Source organism: Bos grunniens, chromosome 10, assembly GCF_055505025.1.
Source record: "Bos grunniens cultivar Pamir isolate PY7600 chromosome 10, Bosgru_T2T1.0, whole genome shotgun sequence".
In the NCBI taxonomy this organism is placed as follows: domain Eukaryota; kingdom Metazoa; phylum Chordata; class Mammalia; order Artiodactyla; family Bovidae; genus Bos; species Bos grunniens.
This window is the reverse complement of record NC_141174.1, coordinates 61,136,141-61,161,023: the sequence shown is the minus strand read 5'-3', so window position 1 is coordinate 61,161,023 and position 24,883 is coordinate 61,136,141. Positions and strand designations below refer to the sequence as shown.

The following is a 24,883-nucleotide window of genomic DNA, read 5'->3' as shown; positions in this document are numbered from 1 at the left end:
CATCACCAACTCAATTGACAGGAGTTTAAGCAAGCTGCAGGAGTTGGTGATGGACAGACAAGCCTGGCATGCTGCAGTCCATGGGGTCGCAAAGAGTTGGACACAACTGAGCAACTGAACTGGAGAAAGGATTTGGGGTTAATTGTTTCTAAGGATAATTCCATAGAGGATTGCTTAGAAAGAAAAGGGAAGATTCTGTTTAGGATTATGAAATAGACCACAAATTTAAATTTTGTTTATACTGTGCAGGATCTGATCTTTAAATCTTAGTACGTAAGCTAAGATTTGAAAACTGGAGTTAAGAGCTAGGGAGTCAGCCTGGGACATGGGACAGAGGGTGCAGAGGGAGTAAAGTATTGTAACCTGATTAAGGAAACTCATGTACAGAAGACAGTAGAGCATCTTCAAGGTACTTCTCCAGATGGCTGGAGCTTGGAATGTAAAGGATCAAGCAGAACAAATTGTACCTGAAGTGTAAGGTGTGCCTCCAAGTGTGCAGTGAGAGAAGAAAGCAGCAATATGGTATGAGAATGAACTAATCACTCTTAAGCACTCCAATGCTGAAAATTTATACCATGATCTTATCTAAGTCATCCAGTACCATCTGAGGAAAGCTGAGTTGTGACCCAAAATTTGCTACAAGTACTGTCAATATCTCACCTGAGAGAAAAATATCACAACACTTACTAGGAAAGTCTGTGGCTGACAATCACTCAACACAAATTTTAATCTGTAAGTGCTCAATAAATATTTGTTGATTAACTGCATCCAAATATATAGAAATGAAAAGAATAGCAATTAAATACGCATGCTTTGTTGCTCAGTCATGTCTGACTCTTTTGCAATGCCATGGACTGTAGCCCACAAGGCTCCTCTGTCCACAGGATTTTCCAGGCAAGAATACTGGAATGGGTTGCTATTTCCTATTCCAGGGGTCTTTCCAAGCCAGGGATGGAACCAGTATCTCCTGCGTCTCCTGCACTGCAGGTGGATTCTTTACCACTGGGAAGCCAAGCAATGAAATGTACCTATGGCTTAAATTTAATTTTCAGATTTGTCTCAGGTATTTAACATTAAAATGAAACTGAAAGTTACAACCACAAAATATGCACATTTTACAAAAGATTTTTACAAAGGATTTTACCACCATAAGTTTATCTTCAATGGCTCAGAAGGAAAAAAAAAAAAGGAAGATGGTCAAATGTCAGTACTTCTTTTCCAAATAGGAACAGAGGGTGCAACAGTGTAATTCATTACAAGTAAATCAAAGACTTCATGGACTAAATACAGCCCATGAACACCAGACTAATCCTCCCTGAGTCAGTGAGTTACTGTGGGAGCTTGCGACCCCACTTAACATGAGTGTGTCTCGATTCCACACTTTGTAAAGTAGGGTTAATAATTTTAACCTACTCCTCAGAGATAGTAGGTGTATTAACTATAATAACAATAAACTGATTAAAAACACAAATCATGAGAGTATTTTAGCATGAGCTGTAATTTCTCATAGCAAGAAATCTGACTTTCTTCTTCTCTAGAACTGTTCCAAATACTTCAGCTGATAATTTACAAGAATGAAAAATATATAGTGACCTTCCCTTTCAATGACTGAAGATACTCTCTGGACTGAGTCTGTTTTTTTAATAAAAACTTAACTTTTTTAGGTATAAAAAATGACTTTGATCCTATCTCAGCCCAGCAATTCAATGGATGGCAACTCAGCCAAGAAGATTTAAGAGCACTGTCCCCAACTTACAAGACTTCACTGAAAATATATTCATTTAGCAGTTTGAGTTACCTTGACCTAGAATTTATTCCAGAAACAACAAGGGCGTAAATATAAAACAGCTTTAGCCCACTAATCAAAATAAGCTTATCCTAGACAAATTTATTGAATACAGGGCTCGCCAATTCAATTGTCTACCTAAACTTCACAGTCACCAGAATATAAATACCATGTGCCCAGATAGTTTTCCTAGAACAATTAAGCTTATTGTGTCTCCAGAAATTAGCATTACAGGAAAACACTGAAGTTCATTACTAAGCACTCACCATCACAGTTACTAAACAGTCACCAGCATTTGTACTTTATGGAAATACTCACATTCCTATCACATCTGGAATGCTGCAGTTCTGGTGTAGGGAGCCAGTTACACAAAGATGAAGGGAATCTAAATCTGCGTGGTGCACATCAGTGTTAAACCCTGGCTGGCTACAATTCATTACCACCCACAGACATATTACTTCTGTTGAAGTAAAACAGCCTGAAAACAAAAATGGATTTTCTATTATCTGGCTACCCAGTTTCCCTTCAGTTTTCGAAAGATTACAACTTCCATTTTATGACATGACCACATTTTTTCCACTAACAGGCTAAAGATAAATCTCATTGTGTATAATGAGGGTGGGATCCCAGGACAGGAGGGTCATAAATCCCACCTCCAGAAGGGTCGTGAACCCTCCCAATCCATGACACAAGTGGCACACAGAACAAGGCTTCCACCAGCTATGTGGCCACTGGACCGCACAAAGTAGGTCAGAAAGTTCCCCAAATAGCAGCTCCTCAAACAGTGTTTCCAAGGACACAAAATACTGCTGCTTTCTACTGCCCTTCCTTCCAATTCACAAAGAGAGAGCTGTCCAATTATACTAATGCAATGCATCCTTCTGGAGTGATTCCAGCCTATTTTAGTGAAGAACTAAATCTGAAGAAGGAAACAGAAAACAACAAGTGCCAAGAGTAAATGATACTGGATGATTTTCAAGTCATTAACAAAGGTGTGACATTCATCACTTTGAAAGTTTTCATTCTTAAAAATATATTAAAATACAGTTGTTAAATTATAAAGTGGTAGGTTACATTACCATAAAATGCTGGGTTATTCTAACTACCTAGGTGATCACTGTTTCTAAAATAACTGGAGTTAAATTGAGGGAAAATTTAAAATAGAGCAGCAATAATCATGAAATACAATTAAATTCTTATTATCCAGGCTAGATATCCAAGAATAATGAAAATTTGAAGAGAAAAGGAAAGGTTTAGATTGGTTTGAACAACTCATAAGAATGAAGGAAGTAAAGACTAAGTCTTTTTAATAAAAATAGAGCAAATTTTCCACTGGTACTCAAACAATACCAGATGGTCATTGGTAAAATCCTATCTTCTACATACATTTCAGAGAGAAATTTTTACATTTACTGGGACAATTTAAATAATATAAATGGATATAGGCAGTCAAAGCAGAAAGTATATCAGAAAAATTTCCAAGTCTGATATTAAAAATGAAATTAACACAATATTACACTGTCTCCATGCTTCAGACTTTCCGTTCCATCTTCAGTATTCCTTACCAGTGTTCCTTCTGAGGTCCCTGCTATAGTATTTATCAGAAAAATGTATCCAGATGAAGAACTTTTTAATTTTCCTAGAGGAATGTTTAACTATAGTTCTCCACTGCATAAGATAAGCATGAAAGTATGTTAGCAAATAAGATGGAAATGCTAATTAGAACATTAAGGCAATTTTTTCAATGCAAAATTAACATAAAAATAAGCATTACAGGTGGTGGAACATTGAAAGTTCATAAATCAGACTTTGCACATTTGGAGAAAAATGTCAAATATGTATTATTCTCTTATTTCCTAACTATACTAAGTGTGTTATTAATTTGGCTAGAAATCTAAACTCATTGGTCACCAATGAATAATCAGAAACTTGGAAATACTAAACAAGAAGTCCCATGGTAAAGTGGTTTCTAATTTCTATTTTCAATTTCTAAAATATAATCAGAGATCCTACATAAAAATCAGAATCTGAGTCTGCCTTGTCCTGTTCAATGTACATGGTTAAATTTTCAGGTTCAACTATCCCTGTGCTAGAAACTGACAAACCGCACCCCCCTCCTGCTCTCTCCCCACACACAGACTCAGTGGAGTTTAAAAATTACTTTCAGGGGTTTCCCTGGTGGTTCGGGGATGAAGAATCCGCCTGTCAATTCAAGAGATATGGTGGGTTTGATCACTGGTCTGGGAAGATCCCACATGCTTCAGAGCCATGTACCACAAATACTGAGGCTGTGCTCTAGAGCCTGGGAACCGCAACACTGAGCCCACCACAATTGCTGAAGCCCGAGCACCCGAAAGCCCATCCTGCACAACAGAAGCCTGCACACCACAACCAGAGAGTAGCCCCGCTCATGCAGCAACAAAGACCCAACACAGCCAATAAATAAATACGCTTATTTAACATTTTAAGTAATTAATTTTAAAAATTAAAATAAATAAAAATTAGACTTTCAAATAAAAACAAATGCTTTGTTGTTTACACATTAAGATGAAAAAATAAATTCTGCCAGAGGAAGGATAACTATAAATTTTAAAATCCTGGTGCTGAAAAGTTTATTAGAGATGCTATTTCTTTTACTATGGCAACTGAAGGAGAAGGGGACAACAGAGGATGAGCTGGTTGGATGGCATCACTGACTCGATGGACATGAGTTCGAGCAAGCTCCAGGAGTTGGGATAGACAGGGAAACCTGGCGTGCTGCAGTCCATGGGGTCGCAAAGAACTGGACACGACTGAGCAACTGAACTCAACTGAAGGAATTCATAAACAAGACTAATCTTGACTTTCAGTGTTCTCACTGGATAGCTATGGGTTCAATGTGATCAATGTAGGAATTATAATTTTGATTCCAAAGTTAGTTTTCATAAGCCATTGTTTATGGACATAGTAAATGCAATTAGTTCAGTCAATGGAATTCAAAAAGGACACACTCTTTTGCCTCCCTCCTTTGAACAAGTTCACTCCCTACTGTAGCACAAAATTTGTCAGTAGGATCCACTAAATTCTTTTTTTCTAATATCAATGAGTTTTTTTTTTTTTTTTTTTTAAAGTACTGATGTGAGTGACTCAGATGGTAAAGAATCCGCCTGCAATGTGTGAGACATGCGTTCAATTCCTGGGTTAGGAAGATCCCCTGGAGAAGGGAACAGCTACTCACTCCAGTGTTCTGGCATGGAGAATACCATGGACTGTGTAGTGCATGGAGTCACAAAGAGTCAGACACGACTGAGTGAATTTTGCTTTCACTAGTCTGAGTTAGCATTCTGTTCATTTGGCACATATTTATGAAATAATTTCCTATTCATTAACAACTTTTACAATTTTATCATTACCTTGGCAGTTGCTACAAATACATATCAATGATCTCCTCCAGACAAAGGAACATGCTAAGGTTAGCTCATTATTCCATCTCTACTCACAATAAATTGGCCAGTTTCATTCTCCCACATTTATGTCATCACCCACCTAACAGAAACACTTAGAATGTTGACAGGGGAGATTGGTCCTTTATAGTTCTAGACTTATGGATATGCTCATAAACCAGAGATCCCTTAACAATAACAATTACCATTTCTTGAGCATTGTGATGGTCAATTCACTTATCTTCTCTGCCTCTCTGGGCTCTGCAAGGCTGACCTCTGTGGACTGCTTGATCCAGGTTTGGAGCCCTCAGTTTCAAGCTCAGTTTCACCCATGGAAGCCATACACAGGAGATTAGAAGGCAGGAAAACAGAAGTAGGGGATTCTTCTCTGTTAATTCTCTGCTTCAGTCTAAGACTCTGGCAGTAGCTGCCTTCTCACAAGGCCATAGACGTCCCCTACAGTCCCAAACTCTCACCAGGCTCTGATAACAATATCCTGCTGTTGCTATTCTCAGGCAGCTTCATCATTCCTACTGTGCTTCCTTAATCCTGCTTACCTCTGTGTACAGTCTATTAATGTCTATGCAATTTGAGCCATTTGTGGAAGACACAATTCTAAAATGGTACCAAAAATTCTTTCGGCCCCATCCTCACACCTTATATAATCCCCTCCTCTTGAGTATTAGTGGACCTTCCCTGGTAGATCAGGTGGTAAAGAATCTGCCTATCATGCAGGAAACCCTGGTTCAACTCCTGGATCAGGAAGATCCCCTGGAGAAGATATAGGCTACCCACTCCAGTATCCTTGGGCTTCCCTGGTGGCTTAGCTGGTGAAGAATCCCCCTGAAATACAGGAGGCCTGGGTTTGATCCCTGGGTTGGGAAGATCCCCTGGAGAAGAGAACAGCTACCCACTGGAGAATTCAATGGACTGTGTATAGTCCATGGGGTTTCAAAGAGTCAGACATGACTGAGTGACTTTCACTAAGTGTGGGTGAGTCTAATCTAGCCTAATCAAATGAGACCCCTTTAAAAAGAGGGTCTAGGGCACAGAGATAAAAGGAATCAGAGAGATTCAAAGCTGGAGCAGATTCTTTTCTGAAGGCCTTGAAGGAACAAACTGCCATATTATGGAAATGGCCACATGGCCAGGAATGGCAGGCAAACTTGAGGAGCTGAGAGTCACCCCAGCAGACAGCCAGCAACAAAGCAGGATCTCAGTCCTATAACTACAACCAGGAGATGCTTGGACAAGGACCCCAAGCTCCAGATAAGATCACAACTCTGGCCAAAACCTTCATGTCAATTTTGTGAGTCCCTGAGCAGTAAACCTAGCTAACTCATACCCAACTTCTGTCTCACAAAACTGTGAGATAACAAATGCACAGTTACTACCATTGCTACACAACTACATCATACAGTTTATTAAGTAGAAATGCTACTGGTTTGCTTTAATAATTTCATGAACTTAATAGAAAAAGGATACATTTCTTTTAACATTTCATACCCTTTCTCATTTCAAGAAGGACTTAAAGTAACTAAGATTTCCATATTATTCTACAGGTCAAACTTTTTTTTAAAAAAATCCACTTGAAGTTTGTCTATATCAGTGACTTTGTATTGTCTTGAAAACTGATTTCTTAACATCATTTGAATGAATTATGACTCTAAATATTAAAAAATCTTTATCTTCCTTAGGCATCTCTATAACTAGCAAGTTGTACAGTTCTGGTTCAATATCTCTTTTCTTTCCACCTATTTCTGTAACTGTTTCAAAATTAGGTGAATGGCTGGCTAACTCCTTTCATAAATCAAATAACGTTCTTCCTGTGATTTCAATGGAGTAAGTCAAGCTTCAGAAACTAGCACAGATACTTACAGTCACAATGTTCCGGGAACCCCAAGGAATGAAAGGCTCTATGAAAAAGGTCTATATAAGTCACGTTCCCACCCAGCATAATCACAGGCTCTGCTGCTGCAAAACAATGTCTGAATTCTAAATCAGTCCTTCAATTATCAGAGCTGTCACTCTTTTCCTTGATGTATTTCCTGCCCCAGCAAAGTTCCTAATCTTACTGCTGTTGCTTCAAAGCTCTCAATTCTTACCCGCAGAATTTTTCCAGAGAACAGAAAGTTCTGATGAAACAATGACTACTGGTGGATGCTGCAGTAAGGAGAGCACTCTTCCTCTAGTATATTCAATTACTACCCTCTCTTGGGACTTGCTCCAAGAAAATTTAAACATCCTCAAGTGGTTCAATATTTTTAATATTTAAAAAAAATTTTTTTAAACTCTTTCATGCCCATATAGACCTTTATCTCATATCCACTTCTCAGCCAAATCTGGAATTATCCATATTTACGTTATCCATTTCCTCTTGACCCACTAATTTCAGCTTCTGCCCCCATTGCTCTACCAAAACAATATTTACTATGGTTACCAATGATCTCCACATTGTTAAGTCCAAAGAATATTTCTTACTCTTTATTGTATTTGCAATTTCAGAAACATTCTTCGTGAAATTTATCTTCCTTTCATCTCTGGAACACACTCCCCTGGCTTTCTTCCTTTCCCCTCTAGTTCATATTTATTTGGTCATCATTATTTGTAGGCCTTCTGATCTGTCCTGTACTGTGCTTAATCGCTCAGTCATGTCTGACTCTTTGCGACTCCATGGAATGTAGCCCGCCAGGCTCCTCTGTCCATGGGATTCTCCAGGCCAGAATCAGGGAGTCAGTTGCCATGCCCTCCTCCAGGGGATCTTCCTAACCCAGGGATCAAACCCAGGTCTCCAGCATTGCAGGCAGATTCTTTACCATCTGAGCCACCAGGGAAGCCCAAGAATACAGGAATGGGTAGCCTATCCCTTCACAGGTGAACTTCCCGACCCAGGAATTGAACCAGGGTCTACTGCACTGCAGGCAGATTCTTTACCAGCTGAGCTATCCGGGAAATCCCCCTTCTGGTCTACCAGCCACTACAAATGTTTACAAAGAAAAATCCTAGGGTTGATCCTTGAGAATCACCTTTGGAATCTCCCTCTTGAAGTCTGATTAATTTTACCTCTTAAATAGTTTTCAAATCCATATACTTCTCCCCTTGTCCATTATCATCACTTCTCATCCAAGCTATAATTATCTTTTCCTTACTACTACCAACAGCCTCTTAGTTGACCTCCTCAAGTGACCCATCTCCCCGCTAAGATGTTTTCCTCAATGAGGCCAGAGGGAGATTTTAAATATACAGTCTGAGCACACTATCCTATCCCCTTTAAATAAGTATTTCCATGGCTTACTATTGCTTTCAGGGTAAAAACCTTTAAAGGACTTCCATGTTCCTTAAATCATCTGCACTTTTAGCTTGCTGTCTAACTACTGTCACTCTGCATCATTTTCTCTCCATTTTGCATTCCTGTGATTCCTTGAATAGCCAGTATTCCTCCAGTCTTAGCAACAGCTGTGTCCCCTGTAAAAAAAATTCACCTCTCAATTTACTCAATAATAGTCACTCCTTCAGGGAAGCCTTCTCTGACCTTTCAGCATCATCATATCCCTTAGTTGTTTCTCTTGTACTTATCTGAAATGCCATTAATTACATTAATTACCATGATCTTTCGAATGTTTACCTAAAGTCTGCCTCTCAATTGAACTATAGGTTCCTTGAGAAAAGGAGCTGTGTACATTTGTTTATAGTTGCAGTATTTACTCAGTACAGTGCCCTGAAGATGCTTTAAGAGAAAAACATTCAAGAAATTCCTGAATAAGTGAAAGAATAATATTAAAACCATGCAAGGGAGATTGGCAGGGCCTAACTCTGCCTCTCTGCCCCTCCTATCATAAGAAATGATGTGAGAAGTTCAGAAAAAAAAAATATTTTGTTAGAGTTTTGTTTTTCACAAAGATGCACCCTTTTTTGTAAATGTTTATTAAAAGAACAAAATGGTGGATTGAGATGTCTATGTATAACTCATAATGCCTCCAGGTCTAAGTACACTAACCAGAAAAACAGCACTAGGAGCTTTTAAAAACTAGCATTCAGGGGCTTTTGACTAGGGTCTCTCTTGTATGGCCCTCTACCAGCCAAGCCTCTCCCCAAGAATGAGAAAGGCCTGGGGTCAAGGGGATGAGCCACCTGGAGCTATGTTCCACCCTCTAAATATCACTCCATGTGCCCAAATATCCCTGAGCTGGAACCTGCGTATGCTTCTTCCTGGGTCCATTCTCCAAAGGGCAGATAGCACCATGGGTGACATGTCCTCAGGTCCAACACAGGGCAATGGGATGACTGTCATAGGGTAGAGTGGAGGTGGCAGACAGAGCCTGGACTCACATGCTGGTGTGTCTAAAACCATCTACCAAAAAAGTCCCTCCCAGACAGCACTGAGGCAGGGCGGGAAGACTATGGGGCCAGACAGCTGGCCAGGGGGTTTCATTTGTACTAAGTAAGTGAAAGAGAAAACAGAATTAAAGCTATTCAAATACTGGGGGAGGCCCACTAATTGGGTATCTATTCTAATAATAAAACTGACTTCCATCTCTCCCCTTCTGTTCCAATCATTAGGCCAGAACATTCTTCATGGCCTTCTCTCCTTCAGTAATTTACAAGGCAATTTTTTTGCCTACCTTGTTGAATACAATCTTCTCTTATAAGCCCTCAAAGCTTTCTACCATAGAATGTCAACTTGCATAGTCTCTGCAGTCGCTGGAAACTGTCTCTTCCTATCATGTTCATTTATACACACACACACAATTCACATTCCCAGCTCTATGCTTTTACCTCTGCTACTCTTGCCCCCAGTATGTCTACCCTGCTCAGTCTTTCCAAAACCATGCCCACGTTTCAGAACTTTGCTGACAATCTATCTCAGCACACCTCTATGATTGCCCAAAGCACACACAGAATATTCCTGTCCCTGAAGTTCCATAGTCAAGATATCATACTTTCCATTATGGGCAACATCATCAGAAATCCAGCTGTTTAAGCTCCATTAATTTTTGTAACAATGTCAAGGAACTTATTAACTAATCAGAAATAGGGATTGAAAAAGCAGTCACCAATAGAGTGAATGTTGTTTAGATATAAAGTGCCAATTGAGGCTCAGCATTCATCATTAATTGTTTTTTACCAAGTGAGTGAGAACTCTGGCATTTAATAAGCTGAGTTAGCTTTAAAATAATTAGGGCATTTTCAGCCAGGATATATTTCAATTCTAACTCCAGATCCTCCTCACCAGGAGAAGGAGGATGCTTCTTGGTGTCTCTCTGAACAGATTCACAAAAGAAAACATACTTTCATGGAGCTTCTCTGAGACAAACAAAAGCATAGTCCAGGGACTTTCCACATAGCAAGGATTTTCAGGAGAGTTTTGATAGTAATTTCCACCTACAGAATTCCAAGAATACTTTGGGATGTGCAGTTATTTTCAATTCATTCAGTTCTTTCTGAAACTCACCTTCCTCCTCCACATGCAAAAGACTTTACTAAGCCAGGCATCTAATAAAAGCTCAGTAAATTCCTGCTGCTTAACAGGTATTTATGAAATTATAGTATTTCAATGCTACCCTTAATTGCAATCACCTACCAAGTTGTGGGCAGCTGAAATATTTAGCTCTTAATAGACTTGCAAACAAAGGCAAACCATGAAAGTATATTTGGATTCTTTTCTTCTTTAAAAAACAGCACTAATAGATTATAGATGCTCCTTCAATAAATGTTTCCCAACATGCTATTTGCTATATTTTTCAGTGATAAGTATACATAATAAGTCACTTCCTGACAAGTGCATCTAACAATTTACTGTATAACATCTAATAAGGAAATCCAATAACTTACAAAACCATCAGGGGAAAAGAAAAACACAATTAACTCTATTGTAGAGGAAATCTGTTTTGTTTTGTTTTGTTTTTTTTGGTTCATCATCACTACTAGTCTGGCATATTATGCACATCATCACTTTCTGAACTAGCACTTTTATGTTTTTGATTGGCTAAATCACAGTCAAAAGAGGAAAAAGGAAGTCAATATTCCCTAAAGAAATCTGGACAAAAATTATTCTTATATTTTTCTCTTATTAGAAAGTAAAGAAGACACGAACAGATGGAGAAATATACCATGTTCATGGATCGGAAGAATCAATATAATGAAAATGAGTATACTACCCAAAGCAATCTCAATCAATCTCAATTCAGTGCAATCCCTATCAGGCTACCAACAGTATTTTTCACAGAGCTAGAACAAATAATTTCACAGTTTGTATGGAAATACAAAAAACCTCAAATAGCCAAAGCAATCTTGAGAAAGAAGAATGGAACTGGAGGAATCAACCTGCCTGACTTCAGGCTCTACTACAAAGCCACAGTCATCAAGACAGTATGGTACTGGCACAGAGACAGAAATATAGATCAATGGAACAAAATAGAAAGCCCAGAGATAAATCCACGCACCTATGGACACCTTATCTTTGACAAAGGAGGCAAGAATATACAATGGAGAAAAGACAATCTCTTTAACAAGTGGTGCTGGGAAAACTGGTCAACCACTTCTGAAAGAATGAAACTAGAACACTTTCCAACACCATACACAAAAATAAACTCAAAATGGATTAAAGATCTAAACGTAAGACTAGAAACTATACAACTCCTAGAGAAGAACACAGGCAAAACATTCTCCAACATAAATCACAGCAGGATCCTCTATGAACCACCTCCCAGAATACTGGAAATAAAAGCAAAAATAAACAAATGGGACCTAATTAAAATTAAAAGCTTCTGCACAACAAAGGAAACTATTAGCAAGGTGAAAAGACAGCCTTCAGAATGGGAGAAAATAATAGCAAACAAAGCAACTGACAAAGAATTAATCTTAAAAATATACAAGCAACTCCTGCAGCTCAATTCCAGAAAAATAAATGACCCAATCAAAAAATGGGCCAAAGAACTAAACAGACATTTCTCCAAAGGAGACATACAGATGGATAACAAACACATGAAAAGATGCTCAACATTACTTATTATCAGAGAAATGCAAATCAAAACCACAATGAGGTACCATTTCACGCCAGTCAGAATGGCTGCTATGCAAAAGTCTACAAACAATAAATGCTGGAGAGGGTGTGGAGAAAAGGGAACCCTCTTACACTGTTGGTGGGAATGCAAACTAGTACAGCCACTATGGAAAACAGTGTGGAGATTTCTTAAAAAACTGGAAATAGAACTGCCATACAACCCAGCAATCCCACTGCTGGGCATACACACCGAGGAAACCAGAATGGAAAGAGACACATGTACCCCAGTGTTCATCGTAGCACTGTTTATAATAGCCAGGACATGGAAGCAACCTAGATGTCCATCAGCAGACAAATGGATAAGAAAGCAGTGGTACATATACACAATAGAGTATTAATCAGCCATTAAAAAGAATACATTTGAATCAGTTCTAATGAGGTGGATAAAACTGGAGCCTATTATACACAGTGAAGTAAGCCAGAAAGAAAAACACCAACACAATATACTAATGCATACATATGGAATTTAGAAAGATGGTAACAATAACTCTGTATGTGAGACAGCAAAAGAGACACAGATGTATAGAACATTCTTTTGGACTCTGTGGGAGAGGGCGAGGGTGGGATGATTTGGGAGAATGGCATTTAAACGTGTATATTATCATATGTGAAATGAATCACCAGTCCAGGTTCGATGCATGATACAGGATGCTCAGAGCTGGTCCACTGGGATGACCCAGAAGGATAGGATGGGGAGGAAGGTGGGAGGGGGGTTCAGGATGGGAAACACATATACACCCGTGGCAGATTCATGTCAATGTATAGCAAAACCAATACAATATTGTAAAGTAATTAGCCTCCAATTAAAATAAATATATTTTTTTTAAAAAGGAATAAGAAAATTGAAATTTTGAGAATCTGTTTTTTATACCTTATTTTGATTTTAAAAAAGATGCCTGTGTTCTTTACTATAATGCACCTATTTACCAACAGGTAAAGAAAATGATAATCTTGCTCTTTTTCTACTCTGACAAGATATTACATTATATGCAGTAGCCTCATTGAGTTTCAATGCTTTAATGTTTTATTTATTTATTATTTTACACATACACACATGCACTTCCTATTCTCTAGTCCAAACCACTAGAAATTGTGAGCTGGTGACATCTTGCTGTTATTAAATGAAAAAAAAAAAAAAAAGACAAGAACTCTCTGCTTGCCTAAGAGACAGATAGATGTTTGGTCATTTTTAAAAAATTTTATGTATATGACATGCTTTAAAGATCTTATCAATTTATCAGCAATGAAAATTTCTTTTCTTGAAGAAGTTCCTCTTCAGACTTTTCATTCTTCAAAGTCTTCTAGATGAGTCTAGGCAATGAAGAGGATATTGGAAGGCAGACCATAGTGTCAAACCTTAGTAAGTGTTTTCAAGTATATGTGAAAGGTATCATCTCTAGAAGAATCAACCAGATAAGGAGGTTTTCATGACTTTAAGAGGGTTTCACTGTCGGGATTTCAGACTAGTGAGAAATTTCCCTATGTATAAAAACACAAGAGTTAATTTGAAATAGAACATGCACTGTCCTTTTGAATAACTCAACTGTTTCCCTACCTTAAAATTATTATAACTATTCCTGTGCATCTGTCATTGGTAAATCTTATTTTAAAACCTCTGCACAAGTTAACTGTTCATCAAAAACACTAGAAACAATTTGTTATAAGAGAATATAACAAACTATGAAGTTCAAAGGAACTTCCTTGACAGTCAAGTGGTTAAGACTCTGCTTAACCACTTCCAATGCAACGTGTGCAGATTCGATCCCTAGTCAGGGAGCTAAGATCCCACATACCTTGCAGCCAACAAACCAAAATATAAAACAGAAGCAAAATTATAATAATTAATAAATATTAAAGAATGGTCCACATTAAAAAATAATTTTAAAATGTTTCAGAATATGAAAACAAGGCTGAAAATGTTACATTCTCTGAAGTGAGAAATAAAAAAGTCCCCCCAAAAGAATGGTTATTTAAATAAGATTACCATCAGTTCAGTTCAGCCGCTCATCCGTGGCTGACTCTTTGCAGCCCCATGGACTGTGGCATGCCAGGCTCCCCTGTCCATCACTAACTCCCGGAGCTTGCTCAAACTTATGTCCATTGTTGTTCTCAATTTAATAAGGTGGTCAAGGTTGACATCAGGCAAGTAACTAACATATAAATTATTAAACAAATCAACAAAGGAGTATCTACTCAGAATTTACCTTGACCATATGAGATAGAGTTACATATTTAAATATAGAACACAGAGCAGGGGTCTGCAGAGACAGTTAAAGTAAGGGAGATCTTGAACTAAGAATTTGTCAGTTTCCACGGGTGCCCAGGATAGAGCATCTCTTTTCATAGGCAGAAATATCCCTGATGCACAGAACAATGATCCATACTACTGGCCTAGATTACTGCAGATGTGCCTTATGATTATCTGATCCCCTTGCTTTAGAATCACTTGTTCATTCAATAGCTCTCTTAAGTGTTGACTTTGTGAACAGCCACATAATACATGAAGAGAGCACCAGGAATGAGATGCTCAAGAAAAGTCCAATTTGGACAGAGAAGGAGACTAGTACTCAGTTTCAAAGCACTTCGATAACTCTTTGTTCACTGAGTCACCTGTTGCCATATATTGTCTCTCCTGAGGGCCTACCAGTGTGGTCATGGTTCCTAAGTCAGACATAACTTCTATGACAATTTAATAAAGCAGCATTCTGTTAATTAGCAAGTCCCCTGCAAATGTACTAACAAGAGTCAACCTCTCTGCAGGTAAATACATCCCATTTAATTTCTGCATATGCAAAGTTGAGGTCCAGGCTCCAAACCCATGAGGACTCCGTTCCATGAGGCTCTGCCTGAAGCAGCCAAATGATATCTCTCAGATGCAGGAAAAGCCACGTATCAGCAACAGCCCTCACATGACAAGATTTCAATTACCCAATAACATATCCCTAAGTCCTGTTATAAATGCACATGGACTTTCAGTTTCTTCTTTACCAGTGATTCACCAACTTTAGAGAGGACAGCATTCTTCTCTAGAGGTTATCTTAAATGCAGAATCCTAAGCCCCAACCTAAGAGAGTGAGAGCCAGAAAGAGGGAAAGGGCCCAGAAGTACCTTTTTAAACACTCAAGGTGATTCTGATATGACTAAGAAACATTCTTCACTATAAACACTAAAAATGGTGTTCATAAATTTAAGTCAAATGCATCAATGTGGAGGTATTAAGTGACCTTCGTAATCTTTGTAATAGCAATTATACACCCGTTACTATTACAGTTTAAGAATTGAATCCAGACATTGCAGGATAGTGCCTCCTTAGTTCCAGGCATCTGCTCCTTATTCCGTGGCCCTACCAGACAGAAGATCTGGCCTGCTATGCCACTCTGTATCTCAAGTCATGCTCTTAACTCTTACTGTTAACCTCTCCCAGGCAATTCAAACTCACAACAGCTCTTTTTGAATCCTGCTCATTTCTGGCCCTTGGTGTAGCTTCTTTCTCATAACATACTCTTGCATAAATGTTTCTTATTGTCTTACTGTTGTACCAGCTTCCCTGGTGACTCAGGTGATAAAGAATATGCCTGCAATATAGAAGACCCTGGTTTGATCCCTAGATTGGGAAGAACCCCTGGAGTAGAAAATGGCAACCCACTTCAGTATTCTTGCCTGGAAAATTCCATGGACAGGGGGGTCTGGCAGACTACAGTCCATGGGGTCACAAAGAGTCAGACATGACTGAGCAACTAACACTTTCTTCACTTTCATTGTTGTACCCTGGTCTGGATGTTGGAGATGGAAATAACACACAAAATTATTTGATTATTTTTAGATCCAAGTGAAGGGCATGAGTTAGAAACTTTGGTGGTTCATTAGTAAAGAACTCACCTGGCAATGCAGGAGACATGGGTTTAATCCCTGGGTCAGAAGATCCCCTAGAGAAGAAAATGGCAACACATTCCAATATTCTTGCCTGGGAAATCCCATAGACAGAGGAGCCAGGCTACCATCCATGGGGTCACAAAAGAGTCAGATATGACTTAGCAACTAAACACCAAAAGGAATCCCTCCCTCTGACACTAGGCTGGAATATAGCCCCATGAGCTCCCTGCCAATGTTTGTCCTTCTAAACTAACTCCATCCTATTCACATGAGGTACACATTTGGTCTAGCCATGAGCAATTTTAATATTACAAAGTGATTATATGTGACTAGAGGTAGTAGTGAAACATGAAAAGCTATCAGGTCTAAAGGTTGTAGATACTGTACTAGTATTCTTAATAGAAATGATAGAAAACCTTACAGCTTCTGAGTAAGGCATGTGAATATAGCAAAATGCTGAGAGAAGACTTAGACTGTTGCCTCAGAAGTGGTAGCATGAAGACAATGGCAATGACAGAGATGTCAAATACTCTTCCTTTTAAAGAAATGTGCAGAAAATTGAGGGCCAGATCCCCCTTTCATGGCTACTAAGAACAAATGAAACAACCCTGAAGTCCCTCAGTGATCACTCCAATCCCCAGACCCTCTCCCCAACCCAGGCTGAGAAGCAACCCACTACTGGGGGAGGAGGAGGGCTGGGAAAGAGTAAGTATTCTGCTTAGTAAGTCAGGGTTCCAGCTTTCCAACAACCCACATGTTATCTGACTCCCTCACTGAGCTTTGTAGGCTGCATAGTATTTGATGGCTCAGCTGAAGACATTTCCGGGCACTGCACAAAGATGCCATCCAAGAGACAACAGTTCAATTTCAACAGTTTCCATCTTTGCCAATATAGCATGGCAATGATTGAATGTTAACTCCCATAATACCTTTCTTTCACACAGATTTTATAAACCTGTGACTGAGTCAAATATTTAAGTTATTTTTCCACTTCATCCATTCATCCTTTTAAACCCCTGCCCTTCTAGGGGTTAGTTAGTCCAGAGAATAGAAATATCCTACTTGCTTAGTAAATTGCTTACAGGTCTGGTGGCACCAAGGTTAACACTGCATTGCAAAGCACAGCCACTATAGGGCACTCTTCTTCCCAGCTGTGCCAGTGGAGAGATTTTTGAGGTTGGTGCAACACTAACCCTCAAGTGAACTAGAAAAAGAGTCTGATGCTTTTACCATTGCCCAGAAGTAATTTAAGAGAAGACTAGAAATGAAGTCCCATCTTTCTGCTTTGCGATACTAGATAGAGAAAAGGGATTCCAGATTTAGTAGCCTGGTGGCTCTGAATGAGCCAGATGACTTGACGATCCATCTTGTATTATCCATTAAATAAAAATGATGTTCTTAAGCTTTCAGACATACATTCTATCATTGTCATCCACACATGTTAAGAGGAGGGCAAGACTCCATTTATTTCCAGAGCTTCTTCAGTGAAAGATGCTATGTGTGATGCAGCATTCACTGACATATCAATTCACAATTGCTTGTGATTGTCACAGAAAGGTAAAGCTTCAAACAGTATAAAATAGAGATGGATCTTTGTCACAAAATACAGGATAATCTTTCATCTGAGTGTCTCTTACCTCCTTAGTTTTTGGTAACTTAGTATGAGGACATGTCTAACCTGCATCCCATTTCCATCCAGACCATGATCTGGGCCATGTTAGAGCAAACACCTGAGCTTATGGCAGCTATAATGTTAAGGGCCAGCTGTATTGAACTCTGAATCATCTAGATTGAGTTCATGGCCTTGCTTGATCACTTACCAGCTGGGTAGCCTCAAGCCCACAGTTTAAAAACTCTCAAAGACTCAGATTCCTCACTTACAAAATTCGGACAATGCTTTAACTCTTTGGATCATTAGGGAGTTTTAAGTTGAAAATATTTACAGAAATACCTAGTATAGTTGTTCCTGAGCACAGAAGCCCACTAATTAATCTTCCCCAAAATCTATGAATAAGTGTATCTTTCTAAGTTATTTTCCATGACACACATTCTTTTTCTATCTTTACCTGTTGTAGCTGTTAAAGTTTCCAAGTACAAATGAAGTGACCCTCATCAGGCAATAAACAAATTCTCCAGCCGCTATTTCCGGTCTGACAGTTGGTGTGCTTCACTGAGTACTGTTTAGCCTCGAAACCTTTATTATAAGTGTCATTTGGTTTTAACTTCGCAATAAGGTAATTATAGTGCTGGGCTTATTAAAAACAGACTCCATCACAGGAGACTTTGACAGATGTTGGTGGAAGTTCCGGCTTGACAGGCAAGGGGGATGAGCAAGTGGATGGCAGAGCTAAAGACATTATATTGCAAATGCTGTTTATTTTCTGTCAACTATAAACTATGCAGTAAATAACACATTATAAAAGAGATCCAGAAATAACATTAAGCTAAAATGGAACCATCAATTATTCTCTCTTCTTTAGCTTTCAGAAGATTTTTTTCCTGTTCACTATTGGTACTTTTTTCCTTTATTCGTTAATTGCTTTTTTTCCATGACTCCCCTGTTCTGCTCCAGTGCCTATAAATCACTGTAAAAAAGATAAAATGTTACCATTATGAAACAAGTATAAAAACAGTTTTTAAATAAATTTGCTTTTGCCATCGAGCCAAATTTATCTAACTTTTAAGGGAAAGTTTAAAGTTTCTACTGAGAACATAGTAAACTCTTTGGGGCAGAGTGCATGTATTTTTAGCACTCACACTATTTTAGGCAGTAGACAGAGTCCAGAATTGAAGGAGTCAGAAATTTTGCAGTGAGTTTTGAGATGTAAATTTCAAATATACTATGAGAGGAAGTTCAAGGTTTTACTCTAAGAAGTGACTTTGAAACATATTCGCCTATGGTAGTGAATCATACAGGATTTTGGATTAGCTGGCAGCAACAGAAGGATGATAATAAATGGAGCAGATAGGAAGAAGGAGAGGAAGAAAAGAGTGTGTGAAAATTTATGTCTAACCTAACTCGATTCCCCACTGGCAGTCATGCTCACATCCAAGACTTAGGAAGTTAGTCCAGTTTCCCTTGCGTGAGGGCCCAAGGTTCATACTAGATCAATAAGTAGCTTCTGAAAATTTACCACATGGCCAGCATCATGCTAAATGCCATTTTTATCAAAACCACAATGAGGTATCTCATGCTGGTCAGAATGGCCATCAAAAAGTCTACAAACAATAAATGCTGGAGAGGGTATGGTGAAAAGAGAATCCTCTTTCGCTGCTGGTGGGAATGCAAACTGGTACAGCCACTATGGAGAACAGTATGGATATTCCTTAAAAAACTGGAAATAGAATAGCCATATGACCCAGCAATCCCACTGCTGGGCATATAAACCAAGGAAACCAGAATTGAAAAAGACAGATGTATCCCAGTGTTCATTGCAGTGCTGTTTACAATAGCTAGGACATGGAAGCAACCTAGATGTCCATCAGCAGACGAATGGATAAGGAAGCTGTGGTATATATACAGAGTGGAATATTACTCAGCTATAAAAAAGAATGCATTTGAGTCCGTTCTAATGAGGTGAACAAAACTGAAGCCTATTATACAGAGTGAACTAATTCAGAAAGAGAAACACCAATACAGTATATTAATGCATATATATGGAATTTGGTGTTGGAGAAGACTCTTGAGAGTCCCTTGGACTGCAAGGAGATCCAACCAGTCCATTCTGAAGGAGATCAGCCCTGGGATTTCTTTGGAAGGAATGATGCTAAAGCTGAAACTCCAGGACTTCGGCCACCTCATGCAAAGAGTTGACTCATTGGAAAGGACTGATGTTGGGAGGGATTGGGGGCAGGGGGAGAAGGGGACGACAGAGGATGAGATGGCTGGATGGCATCACTGACTCGATGGACGTGAGGCTGAGTGAACTCCGGGAGTTGGTGAGGGACAGGGAGGCCTGGCGTGCTGCGATTCAGGGGGTCGCAAAGAGTCGGACACGACTGAGCGACTGCTCTGATCTGATCTGAATGACAATCCTATATGCAAGGCAGCAAGAGAGACACAGATGTAAAGAACAGACTTTTGGATTATGTGGGAGAAGGGGAGGGTGGGATGATTTGAGAGAATAGCATTGAAACATGTGTATTACTATATGCAAAATAGATGACCAGTGCAAGTTCTATGCATGAAGCAGGGCACTCTAAAGCCAGTGCCCTGGGACAACTCAGAGGAATGAGGTAGGGAGGGAGGCGGGAGGGGTTTCAGGATGGGGGGACATATGCACCCATGGGTGATTCATGTCGATGTATGGCAAAAGCCATCACAATATTGTAAAGAAATTAAATTAATTAATTAAAATATTAGTAAAAACATGCAAAAAATAAATAAATGCCATTTTTATAAGTGAGTCATTCTTTCAAGCATTTTGAGCACCTAATATGTGTCACATATATGGGATCCAACTGTGAATGAGACATAAATGATCCTTATGCTTAAGAATTTCACATTTTATTTTTATATCTGCTCTTATAATATTCAGATTTAACTGTAAAAACTCTCTCTTTCCTCCAAGATAATACCCAACCTAGTGCTGTCACCAGAGAACCCCTTTATTACATAATCTTGATGAGCATATTATTGTTACAAGTAAAACAATGAGGGAATAGGAAACTTCAGTTATTTCAGTTAAATACACCCATATATAAAGGCCAAAGCAGAGAACTGAGTGGGATAGAACTGAAGAAAATTTTAGAATGGGGCTAATGCATTTATCTTGATTTCATCAATGGGTTATAAGACTAGTATTTAGTCAACAACTCTATTCAGAATGGAAACTCCCAAAGACACATACGATAAAAACCAGTGAGCATAGTCCTAGATTTCAGGTTCTCATTAAAAATTAATATCACATAGCTGCAGATATACAGTGGTGCAAGCAGCAATGAGAACTTTAAATAGTGGCCAAGGTTGCTTGTAATTAAAGCAAAAATGGATACTGTCCTCCACTGAGCTTTTCAGCTATGTACAGGTAATTCATTCCAAGTTAAAAATAATAATAAATTATAATACATTTTATTAGAAAATGTTAAATTCCTTACATTCCTGCAGATAACTGGAGATCATCTGAAACATTAAACACCATGAGTAGGAATCACTATCTGGTTATCAAAGAGTTATGTGAATTACAAAGTTTTGGGAAACATTAATTGCAAAGAGCATGTGTCCTTAGAGCTTTCTGGCTAGCACAAACTACCATGGGAAACACTGCAAAATGTCTAAAACCACTACCCATTATCACAATTGAACAGGAATAAGACATTAGAACAGAAACACTGAGGTACCTAGATAACATGATTAAATCTCATTGACAGAACTGCAAAGGAATTCCCACCATACCAGGCCAGCACAGGAACCTGTCCCCATTTCTTTACCTCTCTGAGCACTAAAATTCTCTAAAATCATCAAGTAAAATTTTGATAACTTCATTTAAATACTCTCCTGTAAGGAAAGTGAACATTATTATAAAGCAGATGTTTCTGCTCATAAAAGGAAGGCATAAGAAAGTTCATGGCATTTAAGATACAGGCAGCAGTCAACAAGTCCTCTTCAGTCTTGGGGGTTTCTTACAGCTACTGCTTCTCCAGAATGCACACATTTGCTGCTTGTTCATTCTGCCACTTTTTCAGCAGCATATTTTCACATACATGTTTGTCCTACATCTTAGGATATAAACATATTTTTGACACATACAGGTGATGCAGAAGAACACATGGACAATCAAAATCAGAAAGACTCAAATAATGGTATCACTGTGTGTTATTTATTCATGGTGCTGTGGTTTCCTTAACTATAAAATGAGGGTGGTGTTGGTTTCTTCTGCTTTGGTGTGTTAGTAGAAGTAAATGAGGTCACCAATGCCAAGGTCTTGGTGGTTGCTAATGGCGGTTGCTAAAATTACTCCTACAGGAGCCATATTAATAATACCTTTGCCAGTGGTACTGATATGCATATATACATATGTGTATATTATGTACATAGAAAGAGAGAGACAGATGGAAATTATGCAGAATGAGTAGGAAAGGGGTCTGAAAAAGTGAATTTTAGAAATAACCAGACTCTTTCAGACCTAAAATGATTTCATAATTCCTCAACAATAACTCAATAGTCTTCCATGTCTCCATTGTATAGAATTCCACCCATGTGCCCAGGGCTCCTCTGGCAGCCTCTTCTGTCTCCACTGGCCAATCGAGGTATCTTTCAACAGCTTGATTCCCACAGCGCCTGGGCATACTTCCATGACAGCAGTGTGCACATGATGCTGAAATGATTTCTTTCCACAGAAATCTCCCTCACCAAACTGTCAACTCCTGAGAACTGACACCATCCATCTCTGAGTCCTGCAGTCCTAACAGAGTGCCTTGCTCCAAATCTGAAGGAGGAGGAAAGGAAAAGACAGCAGAGGAAAGGGAAAGGGAAAAAATAAGAGGGAGAAGGACAGAATATATACAATCCAATAAATATTTCTAGGTTCTGTTCTCAGAGGTTTTTATTGATTTCAAGAGCCTCCCCTGGAATTCTTTGACTCTTTTTTCCTCTGGTCTTGAGTTTTCAGTCTCAGAAGACAGTAAATGCTACTGGCTCAATAAATGAGACCTATGAAGCCACAAGAAAATTGATGAGAAAGAAAAGCCTTCATTTAAATATTTAGATATTATCCCCCTGCATATGGCAAGAAAATTAAGAAATTATACATCCTATGCATTTTAAGAAACTGACAATCTCTTTTTCAGGAATTCCTCTCATTGTTTGTTACTTAATAGAAGTTACTTAATTAATTCAACAAAGATGTATTGAGCACCTACTACTAATATATACCAAGCATTCTCCTGGGGACTGAAGCCTGCCTTATGAAACTTACATTCCCAAGAGGAGAGACAGACCAAAAAAATCAATAAGTAACTTACTAGGTGATGGATGGGATCAGGAGTAGGGCAGGGAAGGAGAAAGAAGGGGTGGGGGAATCAGAGTGCCTGGTTCCATTTTAAATAGGCCTATCAGGTTAGTGGAAGGAGAACATTTGAACAGAGAGCACAGGCAGTTCTCAGAGAATATTCCACACAGAGGGGAAAGCTGCTGCAAACATGCCCAGCACCCTTGAAAGGCAATGAGGAGGCCAGTGTTGATGGAGCACAGTTGCTGGCAGTGGGGGAAGAGGGTAGGTAAGGTCAGGGAGGTCACAGGAGAGAGGGCCAGCAGATCATGCATGGCCTTGGAGCCACTGCAAAGACTACAACTTTCCTCTGAGTCATGTAGCAACCCTTTGGAGAGTTTTGCTTGACTTACCTTCCAATAAACAGCTACCTAGAATTGCTATTCAATCCCTCACTTGACAGTTAGGAGCTCTTGCAGTTAACCTGCCTGCTCATGCTTTGATATCAAATGTACTTCCCTTAGATCTGGAAACTGGACCACTGTCTTGAATCCCCCCCCCCCCTTTTTTTAATCCTTCCCTGTTTTGGCCCTCTCCTGGTTCACCTCTCCTCCTAGGATGAGGAGTCCAGGAGGTCAAGGGACTTGCTCACCCGGAGCCGCTTCTCTCCTTCTAGATCACATTTCAACGCCCAGGAACTTTGCACACAAATAGGAGCCTCTCATCCCCAGGTTCTATGCATCCCTCTTCTGGTCTACCTTCCTTAAGCCAGGTGGCGCTCCTCCGTGTGCAAACACCGAAGCCCAAGACAGGCCAAGGTCTGCTGCTTGCAGGGAACTAGAGCTTAGTCTTTCAGGCTGGGGAGGACACCTCGCGTGTACACTGATTGGAGGCTCCCTGGGTGTGGGTGGAGCCAGAGGGAGCAGGCTGGAGCCATTCATACTCCAATCCTAGCCCTTCAAGCATCCAGTGGACTAGGTTCAAAGCCTTTCGAGTGATCAACCAGAATATTCAAACTGTCCTTGCCAAAAGTGAAAACTTGCCTCACCAACCGATTCTAACTGCAACAAGAAGCTGCTTCCCACGCAGTTCTACTTTGCTCCCCTGGCTTATTTACTTCATGGAAATGAATTTCCAGATCAGGCAGAGATATGGATTCCTGCTGTCACCTGAGCACATCTCTCCCACATCCCCATGTTCCCAGGCTGCCGGCTTTCTATGAGATAACAGTTACCCGATCACCCCTGAGGCTCTCTTTTCAGCCACAGGTCATCAGACACACCATGGAAACTGATTATTCTACTCACTTCAGTTGGGAGGCAATAACTGTCCATCAAAATGGCTCTTGCCAGCAGCAATCACTTTTTAAAGGGACTGAGCACTTAGGAACAATTTTAACTTGAATGTAACATATTTTCAACAGTTAAATAGTAGCTTTCTCCATAAGAGTACACTCTTTTAGAAGTGCTTTTAAATCTATTATCTCCTTTTATTATCTTAACATTTCTGTGAAGCAGGTAAAGTAGCTGAAGGGACAGAATCCCAGAATGAAGGATTGGACCATGACTACTTATGGAAAGAGCATTCCTATGATGTCTAAATCTTGGTCTGGACCTGATTTCCATAGCATTTCCAGTATACCCTGCAAGTCTTTCTGAATCCCTCCCTCCCTCCCCAGACAGCCTCAATCTATTTGGCCATTTCCAAGTGTCATGTGGTATCTCTTCCTTTCTGGATCTGCCACATCAGAATGCAATAAATGGAAAAGGCCATGTATTTTCCAGCGAAACTCTTTGTCTTTTCATTCACT

General features: G+C 39.3%; 1 protein-coding gene across 50 annotated transcripts in view; it reads right to left on the bottom strand.

Annotated features, from left to right (window-relative positions):
• The window catches only part of LOC147364665 (uncharacterized), a 523,181-nt gene that overhangs the window by 443,005 nt on the left and 55,293 nt on the right, over nucleotides 1-24,883 (bottom strand). The window contains exon 2 of one of the 50 annotated variants that reach the window (XR_015134841.1): nucleotides 18,501-18,729. The exons of the other annotated variants lie outside the window; for them this stretch is intronic. The gene's annotated coding sequence lies outside the window, so the exon portion shown is untranslated. Of the gene's footprint in view, nucleotides 1-18,500; nucleotides 18,730-24,883 lie in introns of those variants that run through there. 50 annotated transcript variants of the gene reach the window in all.